The sequence below is a fragment of the Podarcis gaigeae genome, assembly GCF_964106915.1.
Source record: "Podarcis gaigeae genome assembly, chromosome: 13".
In the NCBI taxonomy this organism is placed as follows: domain Eukaryota; kingdom Metazoa; phylum Chordata; class Lepidosauria; order Squamata; family Lacertidae; genus Podarcis; species Podarcis gaigeae.
Window position 1 is genome coordinate 8,174,644 of NC_139689.1, and position 13,374 is coordinate 8,188,017.

Below are 13,374 nucleotides of genomic sequence, written 5' to 3' on the forward strand. Positions count from 1 at the left end.
AAGGTTGTCCACTTTCGCCATTGTTATTTATAACGGTTCTGGAAGTCTTTTTAAATGCAATCAGACAAAACAAGAAAATAAAGGGGGTAACAGTAGGTCAAAACGAGTACAAAGTTAAAGCCTTTGCCGACGATTTGGTACTGACTATGGAAGAACCAATAGAAAGCATTGAGGAGGTATTGGATGAGATGGACAAATTTGGCACGGTGGCAGGATTCAGACTGAATAAAAGAAAGACAAAAATGATTGTAAAAAATATGGATCCAAATATGATTGAATTAATGCAACAACGAACAGAGATAGAGGTGGTGAAAAAGGTTAAGTATTTGGGAATTTGGGTGACAGCCAAGAGGCCACCTATGGGGAATTGATAATTAATGAGGGAGGAAAATGGAAATTGAAGCCATATGAACAAGTTAAAGATTTAGTTTATGATTGGTTGCATCATTACCAGGTAAATGAAATATTTAAAAAAGATTTGAAGGAAAAAGGTTATGTGGAAAAAGAATCAAGTTTCCAAAAGGACATTATAAATAATGAATATAAAACTTTGTCAAAAATGTATAAGATACTGCTGGAATGGAATACGAAAGATGAAGAGGTTAAATCGGTAATGATACAGTGGGCAAAGGATTTTGGGTACAATATTCAATATGAAGATTGGGAAAAACTGTGGAAAGAGCATTTAAAATTTATGGCTTGTACTACACTGAAGGAGAATGTGATGAAAATGTTTTATAGATGGTATATGACACCTGTAAAATTAGCAAAGATGTATAAGGTTGATAACAAATGTTGGAAGTGTAAAGATAAGGAAGGGACATTCTTTCATCAGTGGTGGGAATGCAAGAAAGTGAAAAGTTTTTGGGAAATGATATATAATGAGTTGAAAAAAATGTTAAGATATACTTTTGTGAAAAAACCCGAAGCTTTTCTCTTAGGTATGGTAGGAAAGGACATCAGAAGAAAGGACTGTAAGCTTTTCCAGTATGCGGTAACGGCAGCCAGAATCCTGTTAGCCCAGAAGTGGAAACAAGAGGAAATACCGACGATAGAAGAATGGAGACTAAAAATGACAGACTATGCAGAACTGGATAAATTAACTGGGAAAATCAGATATACTAAAGATCAAAAGTTCATCGAAGACTGGGGAAAATTTGTGGATTATCTGAAAAATATATGTGGCGTGAATACAACGCTAGTGGGATTTAAAGAGGCACTGTAAAAAAAGAAAACAAGTATTGTTTATTAGAAATAATGGGAGTAAGGTGGGAAAATGGCAATACGAAAAAAGGGAATGTGTATTAAAGGTATAACCACGGATGATTGTCAGAGACGCTGAAGGAAGTCAAAAAATAACTAAGATTTGTTGTAGGCGGGTTTAAACGAAAAATTGGATGGAATTTTATAAAATGTATAACAATAAAAATTATTATTAAAAAAAAAGGAAAGCTCAGGAACCAAGAGGACAAAACCTTTTTTAAAGAATGGGAAAAAATTATAATTTATTTAGGAGACCACTGTAAGCAGATGAGAACATTAGCAGGATTTTAATCTCACTTGTAATGTAACAAACACTATGGCTAATGCAGATGGATACAAAATATAGATTACAAAATAATATGCAGTTGAAAATGTTGACAATAGGACCCATGGAGGGGATGGAGGGAAGTCTTAAGATTCAGAGAAATCTCTGTATATGGATATGTATTTAGTATTATATTTGTAAAATCAAATAAAAATGATTTAAAAAAGGAACCAAAAATAAATAAATGCTAAGACACACAATTTTTAAGAAACCTGAAGTAATCTAATTTGGCATTCTAACATCCCAAATGAAAATAAAAGAGTGTTTCTTGATGTGACAACATCCGCTAGAATGTTAATAGCAAAATACTGGGAAATGAGTTAATACCCAGAAAATATGAATGGCAATTTAAAGTTGTGCAAGTACCTTGAACTAGCCACAATGAGAGAATTAATAAGAAATATGTTTGGTTGTGCTTCAATTAATTCATGGAAAAACTGATTAAATAAATGAAAACAGATTATTTGTAACCTTAAAAAGGTGTCAAAGCCACAAAGAGATAGAGGGAAGTCAAGTAATATAGCAGGGATTCAGACTTCTTTCGCAGAACAGAAAGACTGTTTGGCTGTAAGGGAAAAGAAATACAAATGCAATTACTTTTTATAGAGTATTTAAATCACTGTTTGCATCCCCTCAAAGGACACTTTGTTAGAGGTTCCCATATCCTGTTAAAAGGGGAAATTATTTCATGTGAGAAGTCTGTCAGGAAATGCTGTTCCTAAAATGCATAGGAATACACACACACACACACAAAAAAAAAAACAAAAAACCTGTTATAAAATTTTAATCCCATTGGGGAGGCGAACTACTCAAGAGAGGAACTCACAGTGGGAGTGTGTGCTGATCCCGGGGGGCAGGTTACCATAGGCGTAGTCAAAGTCCGGTCCGGAGTCACTAGCTTGGAAATCAGTCCACAAGGAGCGGGACGAGGTCCGAAACAGGAAGCCGGGCGGGGAACAGGAGCACAGGTCTGGGTCCGGAACCCCAGGAACCCCAGGAACCACTGTAGGTCCTTGCAGTTCCGAGGTGCCGCCCATTCCCGAACCGCTGCCACCTTTCCAGGATCCATCTGCACCCCATCTGGAGAGAGTCGGTGACCAAGGAAGTCCACTGACCGCTGATGGAACTCGCACTTGCTGAGCTTTGCATACAGGCGGTGCTCTCGCAAGCGCTGCAGCACGGTCCGGACATGATCCTCGTGGCGAGCCGGGTCACGGGAGAAGACCAGAATGTCATCCAAGTACACCACCACGTATTTGTCTAGCAAGTCCTGGAACACATGGTTAATGTACCGTTGGAACACAGCGGGCGCGTTGCACAAACCGAAGGGCATCACCAGGTATTCGAACTGTCCGTACCGGGTCCCGAATGCTGTCTTCCACTCATCACAGGCTCGGATCCGAATCAGATTGTAGGCCCCCCGGAGGTCTAGCTTGGTGAACACCTGCGCCCCTTGCACCCGCTCCAGCAACTCCGAAATAAGGGGCAAGGGGTACCGGTCTGGGATGGTAATTTTGTTCAGGGCCCGATAATCATGGCAAAGGCGGAGCTCCCCACACTTCTCCAGGTTCTTGCGCTAGAAGTCTTGCAAAGCCTCGCGCTCTGGCTCTGTAAGAGAGTATAAGCGACTCACTGGTAGAGGCGCTCCGGGCTGGAGGTCTATGCCGCAGTCAAAAGAGCGATGTGGCGGCAGCTGGTCTGCCCCCGTTCCTCGAACACGTCGTGATAGTCCCGGTACTCAACGGGGAGCGTAGATGCAGCCTCCTCAGAGGGCGCAGCTGCTAGCATCTCGGTTTGGGCGTGGGAGCTTGGGTCTGGGAAGTGCACAGTCTGTTTGACCCAGTCAATCTGCACATTGTGAGCCTCCAGCCAGTCCATCCCAAGCACCAGGGGGAACTGGGGCATGGAGGCAATGTCCAAAGTTCGCATCTCCCGGTGCTGCTGGAGACACAGGACCAAGGGCTGGGTCTCCTGAGTAACGGCACCTGAACGCAGGAGCCGTCCGTCGATTGCCTCCACCTGTACCGGTTCTGGCTTGTTCTGAAGTGGCACCCGATGATGGGCAGCAAAAGCAGCGTCCATATAGGAGCGGGTTGCCCCCGAATCCACCAGAGCATGGGTAAGGATCCAGGGCCCACCTGGAGGGTATAGACGTACCGGAACCATAAGGTGTTGCAATTCAATTGGTGCGGCCCCATTCTGCGCTGTTTGGGACCCCAGGTAGCCAGGGCCATCAGCTACTGGGGGTTGTCGGTTTCCCTGTGGCTGGCGTTTCTCAGGACAGGACCGGGCGTAGTGTCCGCTTCCGCCACAGTAGAGGCATAGATTCCCCTCCCGACGCAGCACCTTCTCCGCGGGGGAGAGGCGTGGCTGCACTGCCCCAAGCTGCATAGGCTCCTCTGATGACTCGGCTGTGGCCGTGGAGCTGCTAGTAGAAACTGGCGCCGAGAACTGGAAGTGCCGGCGGCCCCGGGCCTGGCGACGGTCCTCCAGCCGATCGTCTATTTGCAGACTCCGTTGAATGAGGACGTCTAGCGTGGTGGGGCGTTTCATTGTGGCCAGCTGGTCCAGTATCTCGTCTGAAAGCCCCTCGAGATACTGGTCCCGAAGAGCAGAGTCATTTCAGGTCAAGTCCTGTGCCAGCAGCCGGAATTCCGTGGTGTATGCGGCCACAGTGGACTTGCCCTGTTTCAACCGCCTGATTGCCCGGTTGGCTTGACTCCCCTTCTGGGGGTTACCAAACGCGGCCTCCAAAAGATTGCAAAACCCCATATAGTCTATCAGCAAGGGGGAGTCTTGCCTGAGCAGCGGCAACACCCATTTGGCTTCCTGGTCCTTTAACAAACTAATCAAAAAGTGTACCTTGGTGCGGTCATCAGGGAAGTTCCGAGCTCTCCCTTGAATATACAACTTGGCCTGGGCAAGGAACATGGGGAAGCTGGCCGGGTCCCCATCAAATTTCTCTGGCAAAGCCACTGGGTACTTGCCAGGAGCCGGGGCGTCGGCCCCAGGAGCCGGTAGGGCGTCCAACCGTTGCTGAAGTGCCGTGACCACATCGCTGAGCTGCTGCACGGTGTGGGTCAAGGCCTGGTTCTCCTGGGCCAATGCCACCAGGGCAGCTGCTTGGTTGGCCATGGCTTCTGGCTTTTCCCGAACGCACCCCAGCGAAGGGGGAGTGCGGGGTGGTGGGAGCAAACTGTGCTGATCCCGGGGGGCAGGTTACCATAGGCGTAGTCAAAGTCCGGTCCGGAGTCTCTAGCCTGGAAATCAGTCCACAAGGAGCGGGGTGAGGTCCAAAACAGGAAGCCGGGCGGGGAACAGGAGCACTGGAGAGTCAGGTCTGGGTCCGGGCAGGAACAGGAACTCAACAACGATGTTGCTCCCACAACCTGGGACCGGGCCGACTAGCCTTTATCTATTCTGAGGCTACGGGCGGTCCCAGCCCCCAGGAGACCCGCCTCTCTTGGCCTTAAGGCGAGCACTCCTCCTGGGAGCAACCAGTTCCCTTCGCCTCTCTGCCCTGAGTCTCTGCAGATCAGGAGAGGCTAAAGGGTTACTGGGCCCAGGGGGAGACTCACCTGCAGGCACTGAGTCCTCAACCACTCCTGGAGCCAGAGTGGGATCACCTGATGCCTGCTCCTGAGGATCTAACATAGGTGCAGACGCTTCAGAATCCAAGCCCTGCCCCAATTCAGCCGGCCCTGGAGGCGGGGACTCCTGTGCAGGCTGGGATTCCTCTGGTTCAGCCTCTGAATCGGAATCCCAGGCCATCACAGAGTGCTTTGATATATACCTGTGAAAAGAATTTGGCATGTTAGATTTGAAACTTGGCAGCCTCTTGACTTTTGATGGTCCAGTACTTAACCCTTTTGTCTTAAGTAGCCCCTGGAGCAAAAGACACATTAAAGGTGATTTCCCTCAATGGTTCCAAGTTTTACATAAGGAAATTTGGATAAGTTTCTCCCTGCAGCCCACACGCTATGCTGATCTATGTACATGCAGTTATGAACATTACCATATATCTAGGACCATAAAATTCCTATCACAATATACAAGGATAGGAGTCAACTCCAGGGGGCCGTGGGTGCTTGGGCAGCCACAATAATGTAATTTGCAGGGACTGGGCACCAACAAAGTCAATGAGCACTATGTGCAGGCGTGTGCCTGTGATGTTGCACCTCCATGTTACGGCTGTGGGCACCCACAATCCTGAGGACAAGATGGCACCCCTGTATACAAGCCCACATCCTGTGCCCTGACTCCATGCATTGCAGCTTGAAGAACCGGATTGCGTTAAGAAGACTGGTTGCTGGGAACCCCTTCATTTAAAATAGATCCCTGCAGCCACATTAGGAAAAGAACTGAAAATAAAACAGCCAATATTATAATGCTGTTATACAAATCTATGGTATGACCTAAAATATTGTTACAAAAGTTGAATGCCTGCCCTTCTTGTTGCCGAGTGGGGGCAAGAACCCATGGGGTCCCCGGCACTGACACAGGGTCTGTGTCCCTTTGGAAGAATAGAAAACGCAGTAGAGACTATTGTCAGTTTAAGAAATATGGTTTATTCACCTATTTACACCTCCTGTCTGCATGGTGGGAGTCCAAATCTTACAGCATGGTCATTTCATGGGGCGGCAGCGCAGGCATCCTTCAGCCTGCCTGCCCAAGATGGAGCTCAGCTCCTGTCCTGCCGCTTCTTTCCAGCAAACCTTGCTCAAAAACTGCCTTGTCCTGTCCCCTCAAACACCCCACCCCATCACCTGAAATCCCTGCCTCTGTTCACACCTCAGGGCAGGGGGGAAAGGAGTTTTCTTGTGTTGTTAATGGCCCTCCATTATACACATTGAGGCACCAGGCAAAAATGTTCCTCTTTAACCAGATCTTTGGTTGGTTGCTATCCAATGCCCTTTTAAAACATGTTCTGGCGGGATTATAAGGTTATTTTCATTTTCATTTTGCTTATGTATTTGGTGTTTTTCTATTGTGATTTTATCCTATGAACCACCAAGCCCTGCGAGTATAGGGGAGTATAGAAATCTTAACAACAACAACAACAACCATCACAAAACTAACCACAGACCACGCAAAAGGATAAAATGTTCCTCAAAGGACATGCAACTTACAAAACCCTTTCTAAAAATAATATCTCTGAATTCCTCTTTTCTCTTCCCAGATGCTTCTGCTATTCTCAAATTCAGGGTCTGGGAAAGGCTTCTAGGGTTGGAGGGTGGGGCAAGGCAGGAGAAAAAAGCCGTTGCCCGATTAATTTTTTTACTGATGATGGTGCTGGCAGACCAAGATGGAGACAAGCAGAGCCAGCCGCTCCCAAGGTCTGAGACTTTCCCTTTGGCTTCTGGGTCCTCCATGCAGTTGGTGCACCCAGCTCTGGAGATGGCAACAAGGAGGTCCAGGGTGGAATGACCACAGAAACCACCACAAGGGTGTGGGCCACCTGCAGGTTCACAGGAAAGTCCAGCAGAGAGTCGTAGACCTTGCACTGCATCTGGCTGGTGCTCTCATAGAAGCAGTTCATTCACAGCCCCTAGCTCCTACCAGTGTGTTGTGACATCAACCCCCCTCCCAAACTCAATGACTGGTGTGCGCCTATGGAAGATGGGGAGCCAAGTGACTCTTAAAAGGGACATGGGCAAAATTTCAGCTACACTAAAAGTGCAAGGTAGCTGCAAGCCCATTACCCCTTTAAGAGCAGCTTAAATTGGGACGTTTCAAGGCAAAGGAAGACTCCATGGTGGGTTAATTGCTTCTATGGCAGTTTCAGAAAATTTGGGGCAGATGAGGTGTATGTTATTCCTTGGGGTTTACTGCCCAAACCTTTCACTATTGAGTATAGCCACAAGCAGTGCTCTTTTCTGGGGGGACACAGGGGTACACATACCCCTAAACATTTTGTGAATCTTTGTACTTTTGTCCATTTACTATATTTATTTTTCCTGATTTGAACTATAAAATCGTGATTTTCTTGAGTCAAAATGAGAGAACTTCTAAACTTTTTTTGGGGGGGGGGAGGAGCACTGGCCACAAGGCAGCAGAAGTTTCAGGTCATAGTGTTCCTTCTCCATTTTGCTAATTCTGCATCTTGTTCTCTAACGAAGGTCAGGGAAGAGGATTATGTATTTTGTGTTCTCATGTTGTACCTTTATGTTCTGAACTGCCTATGATCTCCAGATGAAGGGAGGTGTAGAAATTGAAATAATAACAATAGAACTTCTTAAGCAATGGGTGCCTCTCACCCTCCTTAGACCATGCAGGCGTGTGTGTCCTCCCCCACCCACCAAATCGCCCATGTAGAGCAAGCGGAGGCCACCGGTTAGGGAGGGGAGACCCACCCAAGGTTGCTTGCCGAGAGACAGAGAACAAGGAAACTCTCCATCCTTTTTCAACCAAATGTCTGGTTAAAGAGGGACATTTTTGCCAGGCACCAAAAGGTGTATTATGATGGCACCAGGTGAACAGGAAGCTGAGTGCCCAGTGCTGAAGGAGAGCCTTTCTTCCATGCAGGCCCGGCAGGGCCCACTGCTGCCATTGCTGCTCCCTGGGTAAGATGCTTCGCCAGTCTCCGTTGGGCCACCAAGTGTGGGGACATCTTCTTCCCAGGCCCCCGTGGGGCTGTGTGAGGAGACATCTCTCTTTAGGGCAGGAAGGGGGCAGCTCTGAGACCAGGAGCGGCAGCAGCGGCTACCTCCAAGGAGAGGAGATAGGAGAGGAGGCTGAGGGAACCCTCCACCAGGGAGGGTGTGTGGAAAAGGGTGAGAATCTGCCAGCTCTGCAGGCAAGGGTGACATAAATGGGCTTCTGAGCCCCACAGGGGTGCTGCAGAAAGCATGCAGTTGGTCAAGGGAGCCATGGACTCAGGAAAGTTGAAAACCTCTGGCTTAAAGAGAAGGCTTAAAGAAGGAGAGGGTGGATGTGTAGGGAAAGGGTGTGAGACACAGTGTCTCTTCATCAGTGGGGAGCAAACAGTTCATTTTCTCTTTCTCTCTCCTCTTCTGCTTCGTTTAGCCAGCAATGGTGTCCAAAAAGTAAGCAAATGCTCATGTATTAATGCATTACAGTGGTACCTCGGGTTACTTACGCTTCAGGTTACAGACTCTGCTAACCCAGAAATAGTACCTCAGCTTAAGAACCTTGCTTCAGGATGAGAACAGAAATCGTGCTCCGGCGGCGCGGCAGCAGTGGGCGGTCCCATTAGCTAAAGTGGTGCTTCAGGTGAAGAACAGCTTCAGGTTAAGAACGAACATCCGGAATGAATTAAGTACTTAACCCGAGGTACCACTTTAATGGGATTTTTTTCTGGTTAAACGTAGGAATGTGTTGCGTTTTTAAAGCGTCCCAAGGCTCTTTGTTGATGCTGCAAACAGGGCGGCTTCTCTGGAAATAAGCGGTGTAGTACATTATTACTGCCTTAAGTGCAAATTTAAGATACCAGAAAATGCAAAGGAAGGCAATGTGCCTTGATTTTTATTAGTCCCCTCATTGCTTTCCTTTTTGTGAAGGGCTTGGAGAACAGGTTGAGGTTTTCAATTGCCGGTGAACCTGGTGTACGTGCGAGACGTGTACCCTTTTCTTGCAAATGCAAGTCTTGTGACCAGTGTCTGATGATCACTGTGACTTGGCATCTGGCAAAGAATGGGATGATCCTTGGACTGTTCATTGCCTTTTGCTCTGCTGTGTGCAAACTCTGCTTGAATGGTATCAAATATTAATAAAGCAATATTTGATTTGGAACCAAGGGACCTTTCCCTTGGAAATGACTATCCCAATCTTCTTTAGAGGACAAGATGCAGAATTAGTAAAACAGAGAAGGAAGACTCTGACCTTACACCTCCGCTGCCTTGTGACTAGACTCATTAGTGAGAAAGGAATAACATACACGTCTCCTGAATTTTCTCAGGCTGCCTTGAAAGCAATTAAATACAAAAACATGGCGTGTATGCATAAGCTAAAGCAAAATAACAAAATGTACACGGAAAGGCTGATTTTAAAATTTAATTTATGGGAATCGCAGTGTATTCAGCATCAAATGTTATTGAGTAAAAGATAGATGGAGTAGCAAGCCTATAGCACGTCTTTCCAACATAAGTTGTATCAAAAATACTCCAAAAACTACTATTGCCATAATTAGATCACTTGAAATGATAAATAATTGTTGCTCACCAATCTTATTATCAAGGGAGCCTCACTGAAAAAATATTTTCTGGTGCCCTGATCTTAATTTGAAATTCTCTTGTATCAGAGTTATACCAGAACACAAAGTCTGTTGGTTACACCCGAAACACACCTTAAAGGTATGCTGTTATCATTGAGACTGGAAATGTTTCCAAATTCTGCTTAGTTATGTTACGATACAAATGCCCATAAAAGGGGTTAAGCTCATTAAACAACCTTTAAATATAAGAACTCAGGTCAAGATGTGAATTTAGACCTGAAGGAATCATTGTTTTTGAACAGTACCTTTATATATAAGGTTCCCTTGGCCGTAATCTATGTTAAATAGATTTGCTCCTCAACCCTTCCCTGCCTCCTATCCGAGGGGAAGGAGCAGCATCACCGCTGCTCTCAGAGGCAGAGCCTTCCAGACACTCCCTCCCTCCTGGTTACCTAGCAAAGTTATCAGGGCTGTCTATTTCCCTCAACCTCCAACTGTGATACTTCTGAATCTGCTATTCTCCCTGTTACTGGGAATCTTGAAGGAAGGGGCCCCCAGTTCTTCTCTTCCTCCTCTGTTAAAGGCTGCTCTGTCTGGGACTGTCTTTCTTCCTGGTCAGAGTCAGACCAGTCTCTGGCATGCAACGCTGGCCAGCCCCTGACAGCTTTACAGCAATACACTGATGAAGGAAGTATTTAGAAACAGGTGTTTCATGCTAGCTACTCCATGTTTTTTGTTCATTAGCATTTGTTTGACTAAACTGTGGGAGGCAGTGGAAGACAGAGGTGCCTGGCGTGCTCTGGTCCATGGGGTCATGAAAAGTCAGACACGGCTAAACGACTAAACAACAACACCACCACACTACCATTCACATAAAATGAATTTTCAAGTCAGACTTTTTGTGCATGTTTTGTTTTGTTTTTGTTTTTTGCTTTATGGAAGCAATTAACCCATCTCAGATTCTTCCTTAAGCTGGTCTTAAAGAGGCAATGGGCTTGCAGCTACCTTTCACTTTGTAGTGTAGCTGCAATTTAGCTCACGTCCCTTTGAAGAGTCCCTTGACATTATGAGGGTGTCACTGGCCATACATGGAAAGATTGTCAGTGAACTACCCTGCATGAGGGGATATGGGGTGGGCTGCCTGCGTACACATGTGTCTTGAGGGGCACCCACATGTCCCATTTACACTGAGGAGCCCTAGTTCCCCCGGCTGGCGGGCTGGGAGGGATACATGCCCAATACCTAAGCCAAGGCTTCCTATATTTGAAAGGTAAATAAAGTTGTGGCCACATTTCCATTCCATAACACGTTGTCATGAGTCATTATTCCTTTCTGGTTGTCCCTGGGAAGGTCGCCACCTGGTCACGCAATGTTTACCCAGCCTAGGGTGACTTAGATGAACAGGTGGTGCACTTCTATTGGAGGCAGATTTTTCTTTCCTTCCCTTGGTGGCCCATTCCACACATTAAAGAGCTACCTAGGTAACTGTGCAGAGGTTATGGGATATGGTGTGGGATGTAATACATCAGAACAGTCAATTACAACATGCTTTGCTTACTAGAGTGGACACTGTCAGGCGGGTGTTGAACTTCCTGCTCCCCCTGTAAGTGACTCAGCAGATGGGCATGGTTCTATAAAAGGGCAAGTCACGCAGTCATCTTGTCTCAGTTAACTCTCAGTTCATTCTCGCAACCATTTTGTTGTCTGCTGGCCCTCAGCCAGCATCCCTTGGGCCCATCCTCACAAAGGATGTAAGCCACGTTCTATATTTGCACCCTTAAGCTTAAAGCCTGCCTTCTAGGATGTGTACTGTGAACAACTTGTGAGTAAACTTATTGTTATACTCAGTGGCGTAGCGTGGGTTGTCAGCACCCGGGGCAAGGCAAGTGATTTGCGCCCCCTAACCCGTGGATTTGCGCCCCCTAACCCGTGGATTTGCCCTAACCCCAGAAGTTGCGCCCCCCCTGCACCCCCCACGCTACGCCACTGTGGAGTCGTCCGCCATCCTGAGCCAGCGGACCGACCGATCGCTCGCCCGCCCGGAGCCGCTGCGGCCGGAGAGCTGCGGCCGATCGCGCTGCGCCCTCTGCCCGCCGCCGGCTCTAGGCCAAACCCCGGGCCCGACTCGGGAAGCAAATACCGCGCATGAGAGGAAAAGACGCGCAAACCCCCGGCGCAGGCAAAGCGCTTGTTGACACGGGAGGGGAGGGGGGGGGAGAGGAAACGCTGCTGGTGCCGCTGCTCCTCGGCAGCGGCTCCTCCTCTTAGCCCGCCCTGCTTACATTTGCGCCAATCCCCGCCCACTAAAGCCTTTGCGCCTCCCAATGGGAAGCCTTGCCGGGCGGCGGCCTCTGCTGCCTGAGAGTTCTAAAGCCACGCCCACTTTCCCAGAGACTGGCTGTTCTGAGGGATCCAGGGCAGGGCCGGCGTGCGCGCGCTTCTTGCTGCCCGGGCGCTTGCTCTAATCCCGCCTTCCCTGGGAGGGAGGGACGGCGGTGGCCGCGAGCGTCCGGGGTGGGGCACGCGCTGGCTCTCCCTGGCGCCCCCGCGCCTGGCGTTCTATCAGCGCCACCAGGACCAGGTAGGGGCAGAGAGCTCCGAGTGCGCCCCCAAAAATGTTGCGCCCGGTGCGGCTGGCACCCCTTGCACCCCCCACGCTACGCCACTGGTTATACTTTTAAAGACAGACTTGTGAGTCTTTATTGTATTTTAAGAGGGAGAAAAGGGGACACCAGGAATAAACCATCTAGGCAAGCCAGTCATCTTGTAGAGATTCAAACAAATCTACTGAAATATACTCAGAGTTGAGTGTGGATTTCATGCTCTTTATTCAGCTCATAGTAGCTAGGAATGGAAGTTCCCCCCAAACGTCTGCTTTATATATATTATTTACACCATGGGCCCCACGTGATTGGCTAATTCCGGGATTCTCCTGTAGGCCAATCAGGTTGCGGATTCACTTCCACCTGGAGGTGGAGCTGGAGCTGGGTGGCTCCTGTGGACCAATCAGACTACTGAATAATGGATCCTATTGTTCTAGACCAAACTGCTGCATTCTGAATCCTATTGTTCTAGGACCAATCAAACTGCTGCATTTTGGATCCTATTCAACTAAGTACATAACATCTACCAACTAGCTTCCGGGAAAATAGAGGGGATTTGCTCTGCTACATCACTCACTAGCGTGAGTGGAGGACCCTACTTAACAAATATTTCCTTGCCTATTACAGTGGTACCTCGGGTAAAGTACTTAATTCGTTCCGGAGATCCGTACTGAACCTGTAACTGTTCTTAACCTGAAGCACCACTTTAGCTAATGGGGCCTCCTGCTGCTGCCACGCCACCACCGCACAATTTCTGTTCTCATCCTGAAGCAAAGTTCTTAACCTGAGGTAATATTTCTGGGTTAGGGGAGTCTGTAACCTGAAGCGTATGTAACCTGAAGTGTATGTAACCCGGGGTACCACTGTCTCCTAAACATCCCCACAAGGGGGATGTTTTTAGCTCTCCTTGGTTTTCAAACCCAGCCTGTGCACCAACCTGAACATGCCAATACCTTCTCTGGAAAGGCTGGGATGCTGGGTGTCTTCCATATAATGTTGGGAAATGGACG